This window comes from Diospyros lotus, chromosome 15 (assembly GCF_014633365.1).
Source record: "Diospyros lotus cultivar Yz01 chromosome 15, ASM1463336v1, whole genome shotgun sequence".
Lineage (NCBI taxonomy): Eukaryota > Viridiplantae > Streptophyta > Magnoliopsida > Ericales > Ebenaceae > Diospyros > Diospyros lotus.
In genome coordinates, this window is record NC_068352.1 from 25,857,938 (window position 1) to 25,871,363 (window position 13,426).

General features: G+C 34.4%; 1 long non-coding RNA gene across 1 annotated transcript; it reads right to left on the reverse strand.

Moving 5' to 3' along the window:
- Window positions 1-6,738: 6,738 nt before the first annotated feature.
- LOC127792528 (uncharacterized) lies at window positions 6,739-12,646 on the reverse strand. Its single transcript, XR_008021148.1, has 3 exons — window positions 12,254-12,646; window positions 7,564-7,679; window positions 6,739-7,457 (listed from the first exon to the last, which is right to left on the reverse strand). It is a non-coding gene; the product is annotated as an uncharacterized LOC127792528 (long non-coding RNA).
- Window positions 12,647-13,426: the final 780 nt, after the last annotated feature.

The window sequence follows — 13,426 nt, forward strand, 5'->3', positions numbered from 1 at the left end:
AATGCCGAAAATCATAACATGCATATAAAATCAACATTTCAATGTATGCAATTTACCGTACGAAATTCAATGCATGTGTAAATAATCGTTGGACAAACCATCACAATAAACCAAGCCATAGGGGTGAACACTCACAGTAAACCATTCAAAAGTCACAAACAAGTTTTTTCGGTAGAACCACTCACCTTTAGACGCAACTTGATTTCCTCGAAAAGCGCGGTACGCCTCGATTTGCGTGCCTACCTCAAACTTCGCACAAGTCATTTCACCTTAACCTACTAGGCACCCTATTTATCATATCTATCCATCAATTATCCAAATATAATTTTCTTCTCAATTTTTCTCATATTTTCCTATTTTTCTCCCATTTTTTATCATTAATAATCCAAAATAATTATCTACGCAACTATTTTTTCAAATGTTTTTACATAATAATTCATAAAATGATTTTCTGAAAAAAATAAAAAAAATTCCAAAAATACCTAAGCCCTCACTCGCCCTCACGCGCGGGCAAATGGTGCTGCACATGGCAGCTGCGTGTGCAAGGCACGCGTGTCGTATTCTCCGACGAGCAGTTCGTCGGTTGGCACCGGAATCCGCCCCCGATGAGCAGTTCGCCGGTTGGCACCGGAATCCGCCCCTAATCACACCAGCTAAAAGCTCTCTCCTAGTCAATCACGATGGCATCCTTGGGTGCCCGAAACAACCACCAGAGGGCCTCCAAATCTAGCAAAATCAGGCTCGATCCGACCACCGTGCACGACTTTCTGGCCACCCTCGAAACACCTTCAAATCATCTATAAAACTCACGAAACTTATCAGAAATGCTTCTCTTGCCTCGAGGATCAAAAGCCCCTTATTGTCTTCCCTCGATTCACCCTCAAACTTGAGTGATTTGCTGCTCCAAATTCGGCCAAAAACCCTCGCTATTTATAGGCCAAAATCGACCCCCACGTGGCCAATTTCTGGCCATAGCTTCTCCCACACGCCTCTTAGACCGTCGTTGGCCATGTCTTGACGAGATTTGCTGCCATTTTTTCTGGATTTTTCGGCCAAATCCGCAGCCAGATCTGCCATGTTTTGGCAGATTTTTGAAAATTACATTTTAACCCTTTTGAAACTTCTTTTTGCATTTTGGCCCTTATTCTCAAGCCCCTGATCTTCCCAACACCATCACCAAGACCCACAAGATTAATACTTCTTATTTCACCTTTGAAATTTTTGAAAAATTACCATTTTGACCTCCCTCGGGCAAATTTAGAAAATTACACTTAGGCCCGATTGATCGTTTTGACCCTAAATCCACTTGATTCAACCCGAAATCACTTAAGGGTTGTTCTATACATAAAATACTAGTCCTTGACATGCTTTGTTAACTTTTTGGACGTCTCCTATGTCAATTCAATTTTCTCAGTCCGATCGACAACTGTATCAAAAACTGTTCCTAATCCAATTTTTTTCATCACCAAAAATCATAATTTATTTTACTCGATGATACTATACCATTTTTCTTAATCATCTAAGGTCCGAGTCACTCCATTCGGTCGATCCCGTGATCTATTTTACTATCAAACCCACTTTTCGATATTTTAAACTTGCCCAAATTACGCGATGACCTCACACAGATATGGGGTATTACAAAAAAAATCTTTCGCTAAATTGGTCATAGAATCGATCACATTTTGATTTTAAATAGGGAAAATTTTGTCACTATTAGCGATAGAAATCAATTCCATCAACAAAATTAATTTCGCTGCTAGAGTCAGTGCAACAACATTAGCGGGGGAATCTAGCACCCAATGGCCCAAGCACGCTAGATGCCTAGGACGTGTCACTCGCCAATGAACTCCATGCCCAACATGGTGTCAAGCTCATGCTCGAGGGCATGTCTTCCTTTATTTTTTGAAAATCGGTGCTTCCCCTACGACTTGAACCTAGAACCTAGTGTGATCGAAGACTCTAACATTGCTCGTTTGGCCATGGGGCTATGAACTCGATTAGTTATTTTTTCCCCTGACCTATATTTAAGCTATTCTTTCTTACTCTTTATAATAATAAATCCCTACTTCTCTTTCTAACTCTTGGTCCTTCCAATGATTAATTAAATTATTATGAGTGAAAAATATCAATTATTTTATTATAAAATAAAAAATCCTTAATATAAAGTTTAAAGACAAAAAAAATTTCATGTTCGAATTCAGATATTTCCACATATGCTAGAATATAAATATTATTTTAAAATATAAATATCAATTATTTTATATTCTAGAATACCAATTACCAAGTGTGCATGCTTTATATTCTAAAATACCAAATATTTTATTATTGTGTGTATGCTTTCACTTTTAATGTTGTCTCTGACTTAAGGGTAGAGATGAAATTAATTCCGTCTTTAAAATTAGAGACGAAATTTTTTTATCTCTAACTGAGAAAAAACATACAGAGACGAAAATTTTTTCGTCTTTGATTTTAGAGACCAGAAAATTCCGTCTTTGACAAAAAAAATAGAGATTGAAAATATCCGTTTCTAATTCTGTTTCTAAAACTATTTTTTCAAATTTGTTTCTAATAAAGACAAAAAAAAAAAAAAATTATCTCTAAAATTATTATTATTATTTTTTATAGTGTCACCCGCGTTTTAACCAAATTCTTCCTCACATATCATCCACAAATTCGTCACCCACGTCGAGATCAAGTCACTCTCCGCTAGACAACAACCTAAGCAATCACCATCTCAACCACGAGCAGCTTCCAGTAATATAATTAATTAAGTACTTCATCGTTGATTGTAACCAATGTTACCACAGTGCAACAACAATATTAATCACTTAAATGAGGCTCAGCGACCACCACGACTGCCCTAAACAAGCTTAATTTCCACCTAACTTCTTTCAATTAAAAAAGAAGTTAATTAATTAATGGTCCCCTGTTTTGTTTGGTTGTTTCTGTTAATTAATGGTCGTGGAGGCCATGTTGTTTCATTGCCGTTTTGGTTGTGCCCAGTGCATGCATCTCGTGTTTTGGAAAGGAATAAAACGAAAATAATGCTTGTAAACTCCTTGTTCTTACTCAGGAGAACTGGAGGATGGTGTGTATAATGAATGATCAAGAAAACGTTTCTTTGTCTTTTCTTGGAGAAAATAAAGTCAAAGTTGGAACATGAATTGGACCTATATACTATTGGGGGAGGTCATCAGCTTTCACAGTCTTATGAATGATCAGGAACACGTTTGTTTGTCTTTTCTTGGGGAAGATAAAGGCAAAGATGAACGTGCATTGGACCTGTACACTATTTTTTTTTGTGGGGGGTGGGGGGTGGGGGGTTGGTTGGGGTTGTAGGGTGGTGCTAATGAGCTTTCAGTCCTACGAATGACCAAGAAACTTCTGTCTTTTCTTGGAGTGAAATAAAGGCAAATGGGGGTTGGGGGTGGCGCTAATGAGCTTTCACTCTTATGAATGACCAAGAAATTTCTGTCTTTTCTTGGAGGAAATAAAAGCAAATATGAACATGAATTTGACCTATATATTACTGGAGGAGCTAATGAGCTTTCACAGCCTTGCCACTGATGGTTTTTTCTACTTCTTAATTAGTATTAGTTCATGCTTATCAACAGATTTGTTAAGATAATTATACAAGTTGAGATCAAGCTTATTCTTTAGATCACTTGTGCCATAGGATCCACAAAGCACAGATAGAGACAAAAAAGGAACCCGTGCCAAATCCCAGATACGGACTAAAAGGCAGAGAAACATCACACCACGGACGGACCAAAGCGACGCTGACATAATAAAATAATAAAAATATCAGGCTTGGCGCAAGGTAACGACGAACTATGTTGCACGAAAACAAAAATAAGAAATGTTTCTATTAGGAAACGAAAATGTGGAAATAGACATTCTTCTAAAAAAATAGGCATAAATAAGGTTCGAAACGGGAATGGAAAACGTTTCGAAAACGAGGAAACGGCTCCTATGAGATGTTTTCGTGCAACATAAACGACGACACCACCCTCAGACTAAGTTTTAACAAAAATGAGAAATATTTTTAATACGAAACGAAAATAGAGAAATAATATTTTTTTAAAAATTAAAAATTAAAAAAGTGTGGTAAGTATAAATTAAAAAAATATAGAAATTTTTTTATAAATATAATTTTTAATATAAAAAATTATAAAATACAATGCATTCAATGTCTTCTTTTGAAAAAATACAACACAACACTAATATGAATTTAATTTCTTCTTTTGAAAAAAATGAACCTAATAGGTAGAATTCAACACAATACCAACACATTGAATTCAATTACAACACAACTGATACAATACATGAATACAACACTAACATGAATTCAATTTCTATTTGAATATCCATAGTATCATGAATTCAATTGCACAACACAACATGTTAGTTAAGACAAAAAATACAACACAACTGATAACATTTATCAAAACTACAACACTTCATGAATTCAATTTCTATTTGATTATCCTTAACGAAGTGGGATTCAGCCACATAAGCTGGGTTTTCAGCCGCCTAGAGTGGAAATCGAAGTGCGATTTTGTGTATGGGATAGGATGGAAGGTCTGGAAACCATAACTGCAGAATGCTTCCGATTTATCTATTGTCATTGTGCCAAAAGAAAGAGGTGCGAAATGGATGAACATTCCTGAGAGAGAACTACCGGCAGCGAGGCTCGATCTTCGGAATTCGACAACGAGGGAACGACCATCTTCGGCAAGGGAACGTCGAGGGAGCAACAAGAAGTAATGGCGATCGAAAACAAGGGAACGAGATGGCGAGGGAGCACCTAGAGCAATAAGCTCTGATGACCGAGATAGGAAACTTCATAATTCAAAAACAAAACATAGGAAAAGAAGAAGAAGACCGAAAAGAGAGGGAATGAACATCGGGAATCGTGAACTTTGTTGTCGGAAATGTGTTTTTGACCATTTTATGTAATTTGCGAAACTGCTTCGGAACATTTCACAAATTAGGAAAACGATCCAAAAAACATTTTAGACTATTTTTTTTGTTTTCAAAATCGGAAACGATTCAGAAATGTTAAAACGATATCTCTGAGCCATTTTCGTGCTTTAGAGCTCTTATCGTAATCTCCAGGAGAAAAATGGAATCAAATATTTATTTTTGAATAAGTTGTAAATATAATTTCTTTTAATTTTAAAATAAAAATATTAAAAATATCAAACATATATTATTTCTGAATTAGCAGAAATATATGTCTACACAGACAGCAGGAAAAGTAATCCTCACATCGTAACCTAAAAGTAAACGAACCCACACTTTGGTCCCAAATTCTCCAAATCCAATAGCCAGCTATAAATGACGAGGGGATTGTTAATAAATTTAAATTTTGTAGATAAATATGATTTTGTATCTATGTTCACTGAAGTAGTAAAATCTACAAATAATTAATTTCATACTAAGAATTTTTTCTTTTTTTTTATAGGTTCTTTTCAATGGGTGAAACAATAACGGCTCGTTTTTCATTAAGGTAGCATTTGTTAAAATGAATAAGATATGGTTGAAATATTTTTCCGACCTAAATATTGAATGAGCAAAAAAAAAGTGAAAAGTATTCTAAAATTTTTATCAAACTGTTTGTTAAATTTTTTTAAAATGTATTGGAGAACATATATGTTATTTGTTTTTTATCTCTAAGGTCAAATATATTCTTATTTAGAGCGGAGAAAAGATAAATATATTTAAAAAATATCAGATAATAAGTTATGTAATTTTTTTTTAGGATAAATTTAACAAACAATTAAAAAGAATAAAAATTTGAAATACTTTCTGTACTATACATTTTTTGATATATATCTTAATTAACAAATATCAGGTATGCGAAAATGAGACCTAACCTTGCCTTTATATAAAGTTCCATTAGATTTTTTCATCACTAAGCTAATGGGCTTTATGGGCCTACAATAATAATTCGACCCATGACACAAAACTTAAAAGTACTAGTCTATTTTATTTAGATTAATTATTTGTGTTACCAAATATACCAATTTATCTTAACCTGATTTAATTTAAATAATAAAATTCAAAATTAATATAAGTTAGGTATATAAAAATTTTCAGCAGCTATAACCAAGCTAGTCGCCTTTTTCTTGGACGTGTCCAACTAGGGCCGGCTCAAGGGTTGGTGGGACCTTAGGCAATCCGGTGGCCAGCGTTGGCAGCGAACAACGACATAGGCAACCCTCTCTTTCTCTCTTGTAGGTCATCATCCTAGGTTTGCGTGAACCCTAACCAATGACGGCACGTTAATCATCATCTCTTTCCTCCCGTCCTCTCCTCCCTTCTTCATCAATCGATTGGCATTTACTCTTCTTAGTCCTGGGTGTGTGGTCGACGGCCTCATGAAGAGTGAAGCTTCTAATTTATCAAGCATGGTGACTTTTGCAGTGACAGCGTAGTATAACTTTTGCAATGACAGTGTAGTATAGTCACCATTTGCACGCTCGCCAAATCTCACTTTCTAAAAAATATATATACATATTTATGCTTACATTCCTTTTCACACCAACCATTTTTTCGAAATTCTTCTCCTTAATTACTTTTAATTTACATTTGAAATTAATTTTATTATTCTTCTTCATATCCTCTCTGATAATATAAACGTGGCTTTCACCCATGTTTGGTTTAAAATTTTTTGTCCAATTAGAATTAAAAAAAATTATTATTGAGATAAAAAAAATTTAACATTTGCTAAACTGAACTCCGAAAAAAGAAAATTTACTCAAAAGAGGGATGGGGTGGGGAACCTTCACACGTTGTCTAACATGATAACATCATAACTATACATATATAATGACATAACTATATATAGAAGGGTGGGGGGGCACCAACAACTTTTTTTAGGCCCTCGACAAGCTCTAGGAATAGGCTTTAGTGGCCTGTTTTAAGCTAGCTTGTGTCCAACTCTATCGAGACTTGTCTAATTTTAAATTAATCATTTTAATTAATAAAAGAAAAAAAAGGAAAAAAAGGGGCCACCATTGACAATCATATACCAACACGCAGCTTGTGCCAATCATGTAATCGGGGGGCCATTTTTTATTGAAACCAGGAAACCTCTTCTTCCAATAGCTCTTCCTTCTGCCATTCTTGGCTCTAACCTCTACCATGTTTCTTTTAAGTTAATGCGCAAAAAAAAAAAAAAAAACCCTGGAGTCCCAACGATAGCCATAGAAAAATAAACAAAAAACCTAACATTAAAAGTCACCATCACCGATTGCTAGATGCCATTCATCTGAATCGACAACTTTCTTTACTAGCTTTCAAAGGAAAGAGTGCCTTACCATCACCGTATATTTCCAACCCCTGGAGTAAAAAGTGTTCACCATTCATCTTTTCCCTTCATCACCTCCTTTCTGATACCTTTTCTTCTCTCCCTGCTCTATCAAAATAGGTACCATCCATGAAGATATCTCCTAAGACCAAAACAGGGGATCAGGATGCTAGGGGTAAGCAATGAGACGGAAGAGATAAGAGGCTGGTGAGGAGCTGTGAACAAAACAGGCTGGTCGAGATGCTAACCCCAACATTCAAAAGGACAAAACATCAGCATACATGGATCTGGCTATTGAGAAAAACACACACAATGCAACTAACCATGATGTTGATGTTCGATGCCTTTGTGTCGAACAGTAGATCTCGCAAAAACCAACCAAATCAACAAAAATCAAAATACAAGAACAAAAACAAATGAAACTACATTCAAGCAGTAAAATGAGAACAAGAACAGAACCTGGTAATAATTGATGTAATCAGTAAGAAGATTAAGCAATCACAAGAAAAAAACACACATGGATTTACATGTTCAGATTCGAATCGAATCGAATGCTACCCACAGTAGGGGTTAGAACCCCTAGTCAATCCACTATATATCATGGCCACTGTACAATGATTTACAAGATTTACACAAAGTTTCAATAGAATACACACTTGTAATACCCAAGAAATTGAGATTATTTGAGAATAAGTGTTTTATTAGAAAAATGAAATTTTGGGGAAGATTAGTATCTAAATAACTCGAAAAATTGACCGACTCGACTGCAATGAGTGCCCTGGAGCCGAGATATTTAAGAAAAATGAAACGACATTGACGAGCATTTCGAGGCATGATTGATGGCATCGGAAGAAATTGGATTAGAAACGATTTTCGGTACAACTAAAATACGACTATAATTCTGGTTGAAAAAACGAATTATCGCATGAGACTTTTGAGAGGTCAATGAAACCCCAAAGAGGTTCATATTTAATATGTAGAACAACCCTTCAGTGGTTTCAGTAAGAAACAAAAAAACTTACGGCCAAAATGAAGATTTGGGCCTAAGTGTAATTTCTTGAATTTTTCTGAGAGATGTTGAAATGACATTTTTTCGGAATCTTAGAGGATGAAATGAAGAGTTCAAAGCTTGAGGGACTCAATGGAAGTTATAGAAAGTTCAGGGGCTTCATGGAAAGGCCAAAATGTGAAGAAGTCAAAATGAAGGGGCAAAAGTGCAATTTCCAAAACTTGGAAGCCATGATCGACCAAGCTCCATCCCATCACAGAATTCAGCCATGGGAGGCCTGAGAAAGTAGCAAGAGACCTCGGGGTAAAGCCCTAGAGCCAATCTTGGCCGTCAATTGGCCTTGGCATGGTCGAAAATGACCAAACTTTTCAGCCAAAAGTGGTTGAAAAGTTGACCGTTTAAAGCGAGCTTTTGAGTTGCTTTTGGTGGGTTTTGAATGGATCTAAGCCTTAGGGAGACCTTAATGGCATTGGTTGAAGTGAAATCCGTCGTTTAGGGGTTCGAATTTGTGTATAAATAGAAATCCAAAGTGGCCGAAAATTTTAGAATTTTAACCTTTAAATCGACCAAGTTTTTAAACAAATTGAGGCACCAAACTATAGGGCTTTTGTTGCCTATGAGATGAGGATAATTTCTGAAATTTTTGAGGAATTTTAGAGTTCATTTGAGGGGTGATTGGAGTTTCGCCAGAAAAATCGAATCTTGCCGGAGTTGAACTAATTTTTGCTCAGAGGGAGATCTTCGGGATGTTGTTTCAAACTCAAATTTGGCTAGGGTGATCAAATCAAGATAGACTATCTTCTGGTATAGGCCGTTTGATTTTATGGTGTGATAGTGTCGAAGAAGACGACTGAAAGTAATTTTTATTATTTTTAAATACTAAAATAAAGAAAAATAGAGTAAAAATAGAAATAAGTGGGATAAAATTCTGAAAAAAAAATTCTAAAATGAATGAAAAAGGAATAGTTTACTTTTATGAATTTTTATTTGAGAAATTTCATGAGAAAATAATTATTTTAATTTTTTGGAAGGAAACATAATTAGAAAAAAATAGGAAGAGTTTTTTTAAAATTCCCAGAAAATTTTTGAAGATTAGAAATGTTATTATAGGAATTTTCGTGAAAAAAAATTGAAGAAATTACTTTATTACATATTTATTTTGAATTTTGAAAGAATTTATGACTATGAAAAATAGAGAAAAAATAAAAAAAAAATTGAAAAAATTAGATTATTGATTTTCCTTGAAAATGATTAGCTAAGAAGTGATTTGGCCAAGGATCTTGACGATTTGCGTTATATTTTAGGTTGGCACGTAAATCAAGGCAAGTGGAATATCTATTTTAAGGTGAGCGGTTTTATCCCGAGAACCTAAATATGATATGTTTCCTTCATTATGCATGAAATTTATTGAAGCTGTGATCATTTTTTCATATTACATGGGAAGTTGTGATTTTTACATAGCACGATATTATTTGCATGTTGATACTCGTGCATGAGATTGAGATGTCGTCCTGATAGTGTAGTCGTAATTCCCCAAGGACAAATGATGGAACAACGTTAGGATTATCCTGAAAGTAGGTCGGGATTCTGCTTAGGGTTTCATGCTGGGCTGAAGGGCCAAAGAAATTATATTAGGGCATATGATTGTTTATGTTATTGCATCATGTATTATGTTTCTAAACTCTCACTAGAAGATTTATCTTCTAATTGGGATATGCTCCTGGAACATTCAAATGTTCCAATTATGATTTGTAGTTATGACAAGGGGATGATTGATGACGTGACCGATAAATTCGGTAAGTTGTTCCGGTATATGTTCCTTCGTGAGGATTCATGATATGTTTTTAGTCATGGTTAGAAGATTATACTATATTGAAGATCATGTATAATTGTTATGATTTAATGTATTTTTTAGGCATCATTAGATTGTATCAGAGGTGTTTGGTTGTTATTTCAAGAAATGAGTCTATGTATTTAAGTATTTGATAATATGATGATACAGATTCTTATGTTATGATAAAGTAAATTCAGTTATATACCATATCAGGTTTCGATTTTAAGCTTCTACACTTATGATAATTACCTGTTTTATCTTATTGATTCTTGTTTAGTATGCTAGAAAGGTAGAACGAGATTGTCGGGAAATAATTTATATTGAAAAAAAAATATTTCTAAAATTCCTAAATTATTTAACGCTCGAAAAAATAGAGACGTTACATGCATGCTCTATAAACCCAGAGCATCCCAACTCTCAATCCTCACTTTCTCTCTCTTTTAAAGTGATACACACAAAGAAGAGAAACATACTTAGGGTTTCAGAGAGAAATGCATCAGTATTTCCAAAAGTTTGATCAGTCTATTTCCCCAATTTTCAGCTTTATATGCATGGGCCACAAGTGACAGAGATGGTATTAACTCAAAAAGATAAAATGCACGACCTTGCACTTGTTGGGCTGCAGACACCAATGGCCCAAACCCAAAATTATTTATATTAGGACCCAATAATTTATAGTCACAAATTAACACATGAATTATAACGAAAACAGAATTATCAAATAATTTTACATGAAAAATCATCCCGGTGTGGGGATAAAAACTACGCATAAGCCAATTAATCTTTCACTATCAAAATAAAGGGCAACATACAGAAGTTCTTCCCCATTTTAACTAGAGGCCTATCTCAACATTAAATCTCAAGAACCAAATTCTTGACATCAATACAAAAGAAAAATTGTAAAATTTAACCAAACTAGGATATATAAAAAAATACCCAAAAAAAGGCAAAACAATTGTTGAAAACGTTCACCTTGTAGAACTTGGCAAACACAACAACATACTAAAATTCATCGAGATCAAATCTGAAATCACCACTTAATCTTGATAAAAAATTTACAAAATCAAATCCCTTTTTACTTTCTTCACATCATCCCGCTCTCTTTGTCTCAATCTTTATTTTCTTTTTCTTATTAGATCACACGCACACACCACACCTTTAAAATAATATTTTTTTTAATTCTAAGTGAACCCCAACGGATGAGATCCTACTTTAACACTAACTAGGGCCAAGAACAAGAGAAGAGAAAGAGGGAAACATCAAGAGATTGATACCAAGACAATTACCAGAAACTAATCCAATTTCCAACACAACAAGCTTGAATGGAGGTTGATGGTGGTCTAACTGACCAAATCCAATAGTAGTGAATGGTAGGAAGGCTGACAACCTAGGTTTTACTGAAATGGGAGATGTTTCTTATAGAAAACAAAAACGCGAAAATAATAATTTTTTTTTTCAAAAGTAAGAAACGAAACGGGTAAACTATAAATTTAAAAAATATAGAATTTTTTTTGTAAATATAATTTTTAATAAAAAATTATAAAAAATAGTTTAGACATAATATAAACAATAAATATAAGTTCCATTCAAACAATCATATTTAAAAATTTCTATTATCCTTACATGAATTAATAATTAAAAAAAATAGTGAATTTAAATAAAAAAATTAAATATAATACAATTTATAAAAGTTGATTCACTTTTATCACCCCCTGTCTCTATAAACTGATTAACATTTTCACCAAAGATTACAGATTCCAATTCTGGTTCATCTAATAATAACAATAATAATAGAAACTAACAATAGGTGATCAAAATGGTAATAACAAATTACTTAAGAAACTAACAATAAGTAAAGCAATCAAAATGGTAAACTAACAATATACTTAAGAAACTATAAGTAAAGCAATCAAAATGTAAACTAACAATAGAAACTAACAATCAGTAAAGGAATCAAAATGGCAACAAAGCAATCTGTAAAGCAATCAAAATACCCGCATAGCAATCAAAATGGTAATAACAAATTAACAATAGATGTTAGCTAGCAAAGCAATCACTAAACACTATGTGAGAGAGAGAGAGAGGGGTCACTTACAAAAGGGACGATTGGTGGCGAGGGAACTAGATCTGGAAGTGATGGATGATCGTCGGCTAACGAACTAGAACCGGAAGTGAGAGGGGCGAGAAGGAACAACCGGCGACGAGTAAACTAGAACTAGAAGCAAGGGGCAATCTTCAGCGAACGAACCAGCACCAGAAGCAAGGGAACTGGAAGTGAGAGAGTGAAGGAAGGGTGCCCAAAGCTAGATGGCTCTGAGGGAGCACTGGAGCAACAAGAGATGACTTTGAGATTTGATAAGCAATCGTTGGAAGAAGAAGAAAGTAGACTACAAAGAGGGAAAAATAAAGGAGCTTTGGTTCGAGATTTGTGCCTCGGCTGGGCAGCAACCGTTGAAAACATGTTTTCAGCCAATTTATCTAAATTTTGAAATGGCCCAAACTTTTCAAAAATTACACAAACAGTCTGAAAAATATTTTGAGCCGTTTCCAAAAACGGTTCAGAAATGCCAAAACGACACCTCTAAGCCTTTTACGTCCTTCACAGCTCACAACAAGAAATCCCCTTTTTCCTAGGAAACCTAGAGAGAGAATCTCTCTCACCAAATTATTGTTCATTATGTACCTACTTTACTTTCTAATATGCTACATTTTGTTCCATCTCATCATGTTGGAAGGCTTCTAGTCTGGTAGTTTTATCCCAATTGCAAACCAAACTTTTGTGGCAGATAAGGTAGAAACAAAATGTAATATTTTGTTAAATAGTCTGGTCAAAATAGTATTTTTTTAAAATTTCTTTTAGACTTATTTTTTTTTTTTTTAACAAAAATCATGATTTCACTCTTGAAACAAAAGGATTACCATAAAGTGATCATTCACCATATAATAAAAACAAAATAACTTTCTTCGAACATGATTAAAACTTCAATTTCATTTATATTCTTCTAAATCTCAAGCTCTAAAACTTTGTACAATGGTCATAGGAAACTCGCAGGTTCCCACCCATGATAGCATAAGAACCTTTACAGACTGTCCCAACATTCTACTGGTACATTTCTGTTTTCATATACTTGGGTATTTTTCTTCCATTTTCTATGACTTTAACAGGTTCTATTATCACTGGCAAAATTCTATTCTTTGCCCCGCCATCTGGAGCTCCATGCCCATCTCCATGTTGGTACACGCATTGAGCAACCCGAGCAAGGCCCAT